Source organism: Salvia hispanica, chromosome 5 (assembly GCF_029641045.1).
Source record: "Salvia hispanica isolate PSC_SH4W2 chromosome 5, Shi_PSC_v1, whole genome shotgun sequence".
NCBI classification, from domain to species: domain Eukaryota; kingdom Viridiplantae; phylum Streptophyta; class Magnoliopsida; order Lamiales; family Lamiaceae; genus Salvia; species Salvia hispanica.
In genome coordinates this window covers 38707186-38718759 of record NC_142696.1, presented here as the reverse complement: position 1 = coordinate 38718759, position 11574 = coordinate 38707186, and the positions used below count along the sequence as shown (strand labels likewise).

Here is an 11574-nt window from a genome sequence, read left to right as displayed (position 1 = left end):
ACTTCTCATGTTCTTTATAAATTTTGTTTACTCCCAAACCTCCTAATTTGCTTGGTACTTGGATTCAGATCACTTGGTGGTTTGATAGAATTAGAATTAGTATTATAAAATTATTGCAAGTGTCATGCAAGTAGTAGTTAATAAACTTATTAGCATGTGAAATTTATTTAAGAGATATTTGTAAAATAGATCACTTAGTGGTTTGGTAAAATTAGAATTAGTAGTATAAAATTATTTGCAAGTGTTATGCAAATAGTTGTTAATAAATTTATTAGTACGTGAAACTTATTTAAGATATATTTTTAAAATAGAAAGGAGATAGAATGAATTAATAATATATTACTTGTATACATTGAGAAATAGTAATTATTCAAAAAAAAAAAACAGAATGAGACTATTATTAAGCGATTTCAAGACATAGCGATTTGTCGAAAACAGTACCCTTCGCGAATTGGAGTCTCATTTTTTTTATTTTGGTCTGTCCACGAATAGGAGTTTCGGTTCATAATTACTATAAATGGAAAAGAGACATACATTCCACTAACTCAATCCACTCACATTTCATTTAAAACTACTAATATATACAAGTGAGACTCATATTCCACTAACTTTCTTCCACCCACTTTTCTTAACATTTCTTAAAACCCGAGCCGGGAGAAATGAGACTCCTATTCGCGGACTGAGGAATGTCATCTAGTGTGTCGTAAAAGCTGTACATGTGACATCTCTGACCTGAATCATACACTACTTTGTATATTGGTATATTTTATTATTATTTATATAATTAAGATATTATATTGGTATCATAAAGTGTAATATTATTTGATGAATTGAGATAGATCGGGTTAATATAATTAATGGTCTAAGATATATGTTCATGAAAGTTTTCATAAATTAAGTACAATTACATATTATTTTGCGTTTATAACATGCATTTTACTTTAAATATTAAGTGGTTAATTTATGTGTGTGCATGTGTATAATCCGTGTGTACATGGTAGTATTTTTATGCATGGAAAATATTCATAATGGATTAATGGCAGTGATTCTAAATAAATGTTACATAAATAAAATAAGTATAGCTAGTATAATTGTGCTGCATGCACGTATACACTTTGAAAAGTGCCACTAATATCTTGAGACAAATGTCAATTAGAAAAAAAATATGTAGCATGCATGGGTGTTATTTATCTAAATATAATTATCTATATTATTTTATGGGGAGGAGAGAGAATAATAAATAGTATGGTTTCACATTTTATTAAGAACGAAGGTTGAGAAATAAGAATGAGAATAAGAGAACAAAAGGGAGTGTAACAAATTTATTTCCGGGGAGTCAGTATTGATCATATAGCATCATAAGATGGAATCAGAGGTATAGATTAAAATACCTATCATATATAATGTGTTGTGTGTATAAATTACATTTTTAAATTTATGTGTGTTATTGTTACATAGTTAATTGCTATGTATAAGAATGGAGTGAATATTTGGATTGTATGATGTGAATCTAATATAGTTATGTATTAATTGGGATTATGTTGTGGAATGTGATATGGATATATGATTGGTGCAATGGATATGTGAGTGGTGCAATTGATACGTTTTATATATTGTAAAATAATTATTTGATGGAATATGATAGAAATATGTAATCGATGCCATGAGCATGTTTATACATGATTTTGGATTTAATTGAATCATTGAATTAAAGAGGATCTGTGACAGTCTTGCCCTAGATCTGAAATCACAGTGGACATATTGGGACCTTCGGGTCAATCTATTGGGACCTACGGGTCAATCATAGTGGGAGCTACGGGTCAATCATAGTGGGACTTACGAGTCGATCATATTGGCATATTGGAAATCCCGGACAGATATCAGGTTTGATTTGTCACAGAATAATAAACTGGACAGAGAGGCATATGTATATGAATATGAAATTGTTTATGATATTTAATGTTTATGGTTATATGTGTTGCTTAGAGATTTGTTTGATAATTGTAGTGTGAATTAAAGGTGAAATTTATACACTGAGTTGTGACTCGTATAAACCACTAGTATTTTTCAGGGGCAAGATATCAATGATATAGATAGATGTTGGTTTTTGAATGTATCTGATATGAGTGTTTTATTCCACATGTGAATTAATAGCTTTAAATTTTTGGATATATTTATTTTAAGAATATACGTCAAAAGGGTTAGAGTGTGACAGTACAGACATTACATGTAAAGTTAAATATTTTAACATTATTATTATTTTAAAAATTTCAGCCCCGACTTATTTAATTTTCTGCGTTAGCAGAATTTAAAATACAATTTGGTGATTTTCATAAAGTAAACCGAATTGTATTATAATTAAAATCAAAGTAAATCAAGTTGTATTGACACGGTATGGTGCGATTTAACAAGTTAAATATTTTAACATCATTATTATTTTAAAAATTTCAGTCCGGGCATATTTAATTTCCTGCGTCACTGAGCAAAACCAAACCAATTAGCAGAATTTAAAATACAATTTGGTGATTTTCATAAAGTAAACCGAATTGTATTATAACTAAAATCAAAGTAAATCAAGTTGTATTGACCCGGTATGGTGCGATTTAACAATTGGTTTATCCATATTTGTTGATTAACCAAAAATAAATCTAAAACTACACATCATGATCACACTCATATAAAGATAGCATTCTCAAACAAAAACAACTTAAATGTATAAATATTAAAATTACACAATTAACCCATATAAATGAAAATAAAAGGTTTAAAATTAGAAAACTAAGCAAATTATGCGCAAGTATGATGACTAATTATAATTGCAGTGGGATATTTCAATTACTAACCAAGCAGAAATTGTTCATTGAGTTACCGAGTATGCATTTGACTCTTCTTCTGTACCACGATCGATGGTCAAGTCTTTCCCACAAAAAAGGCTCCACTTGCTATGATTCAATATCAGAATCCTCAATCACAAACATGCCAAATTATCAATGAAGGGTTCGTGAAAAATGCAAGCTACATCCACTATGCTATGGATATGCTCAAATCTCAATATATATTTATGCAAATTAAATCACACCCCACAATAATGGTAATGAACATATATTTGTGATTACAACAATTGTAAAAAAAACAAATACTAACCTATATTTATTCCTTCCTCATCTCATAAAACATTTTTCTCCTTCTCTTTCCTTTATCATTTATTGACCCCACAATCCACTACACAATTTCAACTATTCTTTCTTTTCTCTTTTACTTTACCAATTACACATTAAAACTCGTGTCAATCCCAAATGACCTATTTCTATGGGACAGAGAGAGTATATATGTTTTTATTGACAATAAATTATGCAATTTATGTTATTTTAATTGGCCATTTTATATATATGTAACTTAGAAAAGTTATCACTGGACTAATTTTATACAGTTTATTAATATGCCAGTATTTTTGCTCAAATTGTTTACTTCTTCATCCGTACTTTAATTGTCGTCTCGTCACTTCTATAAATCTTGAATTTTCTGATTATTTCAGTTCTAATCCACGAAAATATATTCTCTATGTAAGTTACATCGTACAACAATGAAGGAGCATATGCTACTATAATTCAAAATTACATATATGATGTATTAGGTTGTAGTATGAGCTGTATATCTATTGCTGACATCTGCAGACCAGTTCAACAAGTTTTAAAATTATTTGTGTTGATATGTAAAGTAGTTATAATATTATTTTTGTCGATGATAAATTACTTAATTTATGATATAAAAATATCCATTTTTATATATCACTATGTAAGAAAACACATGCTTCACGCCAACCTAGAAGAGTTGTCACTACTAACTACGGTACTCTGTTGCTGCATTTAATTATTCAAATTATGCTTATAGATATAAAAATAGATATAAAATTATATCTATTCAAATGGATAGATATAAAAATAGAAATATTGTAACTATTCGTTTCCTATTAAGCCAGCCTTGTTTGACTAATTATGCTTATAACTGAACCAATATTTTTGGTCACAATACTTCTTCATCCATATCTTTGTGCTCGGTTCATCACTTCTATTTCCGTTTATTTCTTTCAAATATGGCAAACATCAATGCCGGAGTGATATGTTTGATGTTCCTCTCTCTCTTGCTATTTATTTCTAATGCCGAAAATTCATTGCCATTTTTGAAAACTAAAGTCATCGGACCACACCTAAAGGTGTCGAAGCTCCACTTCTACGTCCAAGACATAGCCGGCGGCGACAATCCCACAGTTTACGAGGTTGCCCGAGCCTCGATAACCGGGAATTCCTCGGTGAGGTTCGGTCAAGTCAAAGTGATGGACCACCTAATCACGGCTGAAGCCGACCAGGCTTCAGCCGTGGTGGGGCGAGTCCAGGGGCTCATAACTTCTGCGGATCTCGGAGTTATGGGCTTTGCCACCAACCTCAACTTTTATTTCACTGTTGGGGAGTACAATGGGAGCACCATCAGCATTGTCGGACGGAATGAAATCGGCCAGGCGACACGAGAGCTGCCCGTTGTGGGCGGGACCGGCCTCTTCCGGTTCGCCACCGGGTATTCGATAAGCTCCACTTATTCCTACGATGCGGCTACTAGTCACTCTGTGATTGAGTACACGTTTTATGTGAAAACGGCTGGCGCAAGGTTGAAGAATATTGAACATGAGTTCATGTGATTGTTTTATTGTTCTTTTATTTGTCTTCTTGTTGTAATAAAACGTGCTCTGTATTACGGTATTGTAATGTGAAATGCGCATGTTCTTTGTGTTTGATTCATTCTATCAGTTACAAGGTGATAAAATGATTTAGCCGACGACTCATTATCGAATTTAAATGTCCTAACTGACAGAGTGACTTATTAAAATTGTGGGCTTGTTTATCATGTCTTTCATTATGTATCTACTGCAGGATTCAAGAAAGGTAATTTAAAGAAAGCAGTGAAATATGAGTACTAATTTCATAGAGTACTCCTTCAGTCGACAAATAGAAAGTCACATTTCTTTATGGCACATGTTTTATGAAATATTATAAAGAAGGTAACTGAAAAAAGTTTGTGGAATTCCCGCTATTATATATTCCCTCTATTCACTATTTAAAGACTCATTTTGTCATTTTAAGTTATCCACAATTAATAAACCTTTTTTACTTTATTAGTACAATTATAGTATGTGGACCTCACATTCGACTAAATTTTTACACACACAATCCATTATAAAACTAATACTACAAAAAATGGGTTTCTCATTCCACTCATTTTCTCTCTTTACTTTTCCTCATAAAATCAAACAATTTCTTAAAACTCGTACCGAGTTAAAAAGACTCTTTAAATGAGGGGTGAATGAGTACTTTTTTCGTCATATTAAATATGAAACATTTGTTGTTCGAATGAGTGTTATTTTGTGAGTGATGAAGAGAGATGAAAAAGTAGAGATAGTGTTATTTTCATTTTTGAAAACGTTTCGTTTTTAATAGGACAATAAGAAAAAACATTTCATTTTTAATGCAACATGGGGAGTATTAATTTTAAATGAAATGCGAGTAAAATAAGTTAGTGGAATGTGAGGTTTATTACCATTTATAATAAAATAAAATGAAACCCCTATTGGCTGACGGACCAAGATGAAAAAATGGGACTCCTAATATCCGACGGAAGGAGTATTAATTCATACTCCCTCTGTCACGCAATAAATGTCCTATTTTTGATCGATTTGGATTTTAAGAAAGTGATGATACTTTTCTATATTAATTTTATAATAAAATGTAAGTGAAATATGTTAATGAAATATAAGATACACATGTCAAAAATAATAAAAGTAAAATGAGAAATTTATTAAATGTGAATGAAATGAGTTAATAAAGTTCAAAATCTATTTAAAAAAAATTAAAGTGAAATGACACATTCAATAAGGAACGTCGCAAGACGAAAAGATGAGACACATAGGGATGCAGAACTGATAGAAACGTATGAGAATGATTAACTGATAGATACAGAACTCAACTAAGAACTTCGGAGTATAAAAACTCAATGTAAAATTATATAAGATCAACAATGAGGCCTTTATATAGGCACCTTTATATAGGCAAAGTGAAATCCTAAACTTATAGAAAATAAAACTAAAAGGAAAATAACTATAAAAAAAATAAGGAAAAAAGGAAAACCTAATATTGTAAAAGGAAAAACAATTACTCCTAATATTTTTCCCTCTACCATATTTTTCCATCTATTAATTTTACTAACAACAAAATAAATAAAACACAAAATATATTTTCTTAGCCTCCAAATTTTATCTTCTATTAACTGTATCAGATAGTAGAGACTAAAGGAGTATGAACATAGATAAATTTCCAATATGATTACAAAATTTGCATTTACGCTCTCCAAAGCATTTTAGGTGTTGAATAAAATTTGATCAATTTTTCATAGCGGCTTGTTGGTAGATGAAGAATGGTAGTTGGAAGGGAAAGACTCAAGTGATCTAACCTAACTACTTTAGACAAGTAGTAATTGATTATGATTCATGAATAAGTGGTGGATGAATGTATAATTTTCTTGATCCAGTAACTTAAGGATATTTTGTCCTGTAGTGGTCAGCCGGCTTGGTGGAAAAGACCAAATATATTTATTTTATTTTCATCGAAGAAATAAGTGAAAGGAACGTGATGAACTCAATAAATTAGCGAAGAAGAGAAAGTGGTCATTTTTGTCCTATTTTATGTAAATTATTAATATTTCGAGGGATTTCAAAAAGTAGGTGGTCTATTTTTAATCCTATTTTATGTAAATTTTTATATATTTGATTTTTTATTTTAATTATCATCAAGTGTTATTTTATACTTTGATTAGGATAAATATATATTTTTCTGTAAATTTGATTTCATTTTTACTATAAATCTCAATTACTAATAGAATTGATAAATTCAGAGATTTTTTTTAATCCCGATTTTTGCGAAGAACATGAAATTATATTGCATATCGAGACTAAAGAGGGGCCCAAACTGGAGGGTCCTGTGGGCTTTGCTCTTACTGGAATCCATACGAACTAGATTGTTCACTTTTTTTTCTTTTATAAGAAATGCAACTTTTATTTATGTTAATTAAGTTTTACCAATTAATAGTGTTTATTAATAGAAATGAGACAATCACCCCTTAAAAGAGGAGGGTTATCTACACTTTTATAGGTGTGCTAAGATCGTTACCAAGTCGATGTGAGACAAGATTTTAGAGAATTTAACACGCCCCTCACGTGTGGGCCGGAATAACACATCGGACTTCCATCACGTGGGTAGGGAAGAGAAGAGATAAACGAGATATAATCCATCATCGACTTGGGCCCGCTCTGATATCATATTAGAAATGGGGCACTCACCCCTTAAAAGGCCTTATAAGGGGGAGGGTTATCCATACTTTTATAGGTGAGCTAGGATCGTTACCAAGTCGATGTGAAACAAGATGTTAGAGAATTTAACACTTTTAATAAGTTATTACTATTATTTAGTTTAAAATTTTTATTATTAATAATAAAATACTTGACTCAAAGTTGTTTTACTGTCTCTTTGTTTTAGGAGAAGCTCTATATGTTTCAGGGAGATCTTCTACTAAACAATCTCCTCCATTTATTTTTATTTGATCAAACTTTCTGCTGGTTAAATCTTATACTAGTATTTTTTTTGTTAATTGAGTTCAGTCAATATAGGTGGGTTAAATCCTATCCTTTTATTATTAAATAACCTTTTGGGGGTCTAGACAACAATTTCTATAAAATATACTCCCTCAGTCCCACATAATTTGACCCAATATTCTATTTTGGATCGTCCCATATAATTTGACACACTTCACTTTTATCATATTTGGTAGTGGACCCCATATTCCACTAACTCATTCCTAACATTTTATTATAAAACTAATATTTTAAAAATATGATCCACATCCCACCAACTTTTTCAATCTACTTTCCATTAAATTTCTTAAAACTCGTGTCAGATCAAAGTGTCCCAAATTATGTAGGACGGAGGGAGTACATAATTATAATTATTACTTTTATAAGTTCTAACAATCAGGTCATCTACAATGCAATCACCTCGGATGCGGCTGCATTGTGATTGGAAAAGCAGAGGGGTCGCCCGCCATTCCACCCCCATGCGGCGCAATGCCCAGCCACTCGACTGTTTTCCTGGCACCCTTGTGGTCGAGGGGGCATTCACAAGATTATTTTCGTACATTGTTTTTTATTTACAATAATAAATTTAATTAAAAAATTAAGAAACAAATAATTAACAATAGCTCATACTAAAATTTAGCCCATGGATATATAGTAGAAGAATATGTTTTAAAATATGACTTCATAATTCTTTTCAATGTGGATGAAACACTTTGTTTTATTGAAATACTCTGTAAATAAATCGATTTATTTTTCAAGAGGATAAAATGAGAAAACACACAATAACAATAAAAGAATAAGCAATAGTAATAACTTATATAGAAATGTGATTTATTTGACTTTACAACTCATGAGTGGACTTTGTCATTCCAGACTTTCCAGTATATAGAAATGTGATTTATTTGCTGTATTTTAGTTTAGGGTGTGACTTATATATAAAGGAGTATATTTTCATGCACAAAAACAAGGATTTATTCCCGTATTTCTCTATTAATCTCCGTGACTCTATCGCATTGTTTTCGGTATTCTCTTAAACAATGAGATCAACCGAGTTTTCTCTATATGTATGTATTAAACACTATTAATTACTATAGCATTTATATTATTTTTCTGAAACCCAACCAAAAGAAACTTCAAATTAAGACAAACCAAGAATAGCTAACAATATGGAAAAGATTAGGAGCATAGGATCGATTAAAATGAAAGTCGTCTCTTTTGACTGCGCCACTTTAAAAATAAATGTCAAAGAATGAAATGCATTAGATCAAATTAACCAAGACTACTTCTAATATTCTCTTTCATTTTTCAATTAAAGTCAAATAAACAACCCAATTGTTGTGCTAACATAATCATATTTAATCCCAGATTCCAAATAATTTTTTACCAACCAGCAGTTGTTAAACGTGGGAAAGTAATTTAGACAACTTCTAATGTTCTCTTTCAATTTTCAATCAAAGTCAAATAAACAACCCAATTGTTGTTGTTAATATATCCATTAGTACTTTTTAAACAAACCTTGTAACGTGGGAAAATTAATTAGTCCTACCTTAATTAGAAATTGACACTTGATCAATTCTGACTATTGCTCTAGAATCAAACTGTCTATATATAGTCACCCTTCTTCAACACTTCAAATATCCTCTCCTTCAACATATTTCCAATTAGGGTTTACTCAACTAGACTCCAATACACTCTAGAGAGAGAAGATGGAGAATCCAAAATTAGGCCATCTCTTGATAATTTCCTTCATGTTGATGATCACCGTTGCGGCCGCGGCCCCAACGTGGTCCCACTCGATCTGCCGTGGAAAGAAGCAAATAACAACGTTTCATTTCTACGTGCACGACGTACGAGGGGGCCCAAACGCCACCTTGTACCCGGTCGCCAGTGCTCCCATCACGGCAGATTCTCCGACGAGATTCGGCCAAATCAATGTGTTCGACGACCTTGTCACAGCCGAGCCGGACATCAGCTCCCCGGAGGTCGCGAGAGTGCAAGGAACCACCACCTCCGCGGACCTCCGGGTGCGGGCGGTGTCCATGAACATGAACTTTTTCATAACGGCAGGTGAGTTCAAAGGAAGCACCATCAGCGTCGTTGGCCGGAACGCAGTGTCCGATGCCGAACGGGAGCTGCCGGTGGTTGGCGGAACAAAGGCTTTCCGGAACGCTCGTGGATATGCAATTACCAAGTCTTACTCAAATGATGTTGCAACAAATTATAGTGTCATTGAATACACTATTTATGTGACTTCTACTAAACTCTGATTCTTTTAACTTGGTGCATGTATGTCATTTTATTTTGTTATCTTATTTGTGATTTATATAATTGATTGTATGATTTTTGTTTTTAAATTTGTTGAAGGAATTGTTCATATAGAGGCTCGTAGTCAACGTCTTTATTCCCAAGTTGTGACATTTGTGCTTTTGCAGAATTTCATGTTACTAGTACTAACTACAGTATTTTATTTTGGTTGGGTGTATGCGCGATTTGGCATTATTAAAGTAATCGGATGTAATTATGCAACGTGTTAATATGATAGAAAACATGTAACCAGAAAAAAATGATAGAAAACCAATCTTTTCTATCTAAAAGTACCAACAAAATCTAGGCTTGGACTAGACTACTTGGCTCGAATATGGGTTTTAAACAGTCCAATTTGATAGGCCCAAAGCAAAAGGAATTGATTATCGCGGATCGGCGTAGCCATTTTCTTATCGAAATGCATTATTTTATTGATATTCTTGATTTTTTTGGGATCATTTTTTTGCATCACATTGTATATATAACTCTTTTTCACATACAAAGAATAGTTCAAATTTTCGAAAAATACGTTATTAACTCTCCTATGTTCATATATAATCCTTATATTTTTCGAAATTTCCATAAACAAAATTTGATAGATTTCAAATTTTGTTACATGTCGTTCATACGTAAATCTAAACAATAAAATTTCATCCTCATACTATATCTATATCTATATCTAGAACTACACATTAGCTTGCTCATATCTTATAATGGTTGAAATGTGAGGAGGTTGACTGGGAGAGGCAGATATTTCCGACATATTGAGAAAACCGAATTTTAATTAGGGACATCTTGTTGATATAGTTGTGTGATAGTGAATCACATTGTGACGTATGTGACGTGTCTGCCTTTTGCGACATTAAGATGTGTCATCACATTCAAAACACGCCTATCTCAATCCCTCAACTATTATAAATTTATAGTTACGCATTTATGGTAGATGTTTGGTTATAAAAAATAAAGTGTCCATATATTATTATTTTAATGGTACACAAGTTGGCACTTACATCTGGCCAACATAATTGTTATGGTGACCACTGGAGATGTTTTTTAATTTTATACCAGTAGGCGTGTTATCAGGTACTAACTAGTTTATAATAATACTATCTCCGTTCCTGGAAGTTTGACACAGTATACCATTTCAGTCCGTTCCTAAAAACTTGACACATTTCATTTTTACTGTTTTTGGTTGTGGACCTCATATTCCACTAGCTCATTCCTACTCACATTTTATTTTAAAACTAATACTTTAAAAATAAGATCCACATCCCACCAACTTTTTCAACTCATTTTCCATCACATTTCTTAAAACCACTGACGGATCAAAGTGTGTCAATATTTGGGGGACGGATGTAGTAACCAAGGGCGGACATACACAGTGCCTTGGGGGACTCATGGAACCCCCAAGAATTTATATTACTATATTTATACTACAAGTTGCTAGTTCACTTGGTAGCACATTGGCAAGCTGCCTTGCTTGCTACCCACTTTGCCTGAGTTCGAATCCTATCAAGCACAATTCAGGTTTTGTCAATTTAATTTGTAATTTTATGACGTTTTTTTATTTTTCTTACAGCTATTATGCAAAAAAA

At 32.1% G+C, this 11574-nt stretch overlaps 2 pseudogenes; both read left to right on the top strand.

Annotated features, from left to right (window-relative positions):
• The first annotated feature begins 3998 nt into the window (after positions 1-3998).
• LOC125187803 (dirigent protein 22 pseudogene) lies at positions 3999-4793 on the top strand (annotated as a pseudogene).
• A 4532-nt stretch (positions 4794-9325) lies between these two features.
• Positions 9326-10109, top strand: LOC125191339 (dirigent protein 11 pseudogene; annotated as a pseudogene).
• The last annotated feature ends 1465 nt before the right edge of the window (positions 10110-11574 follow it).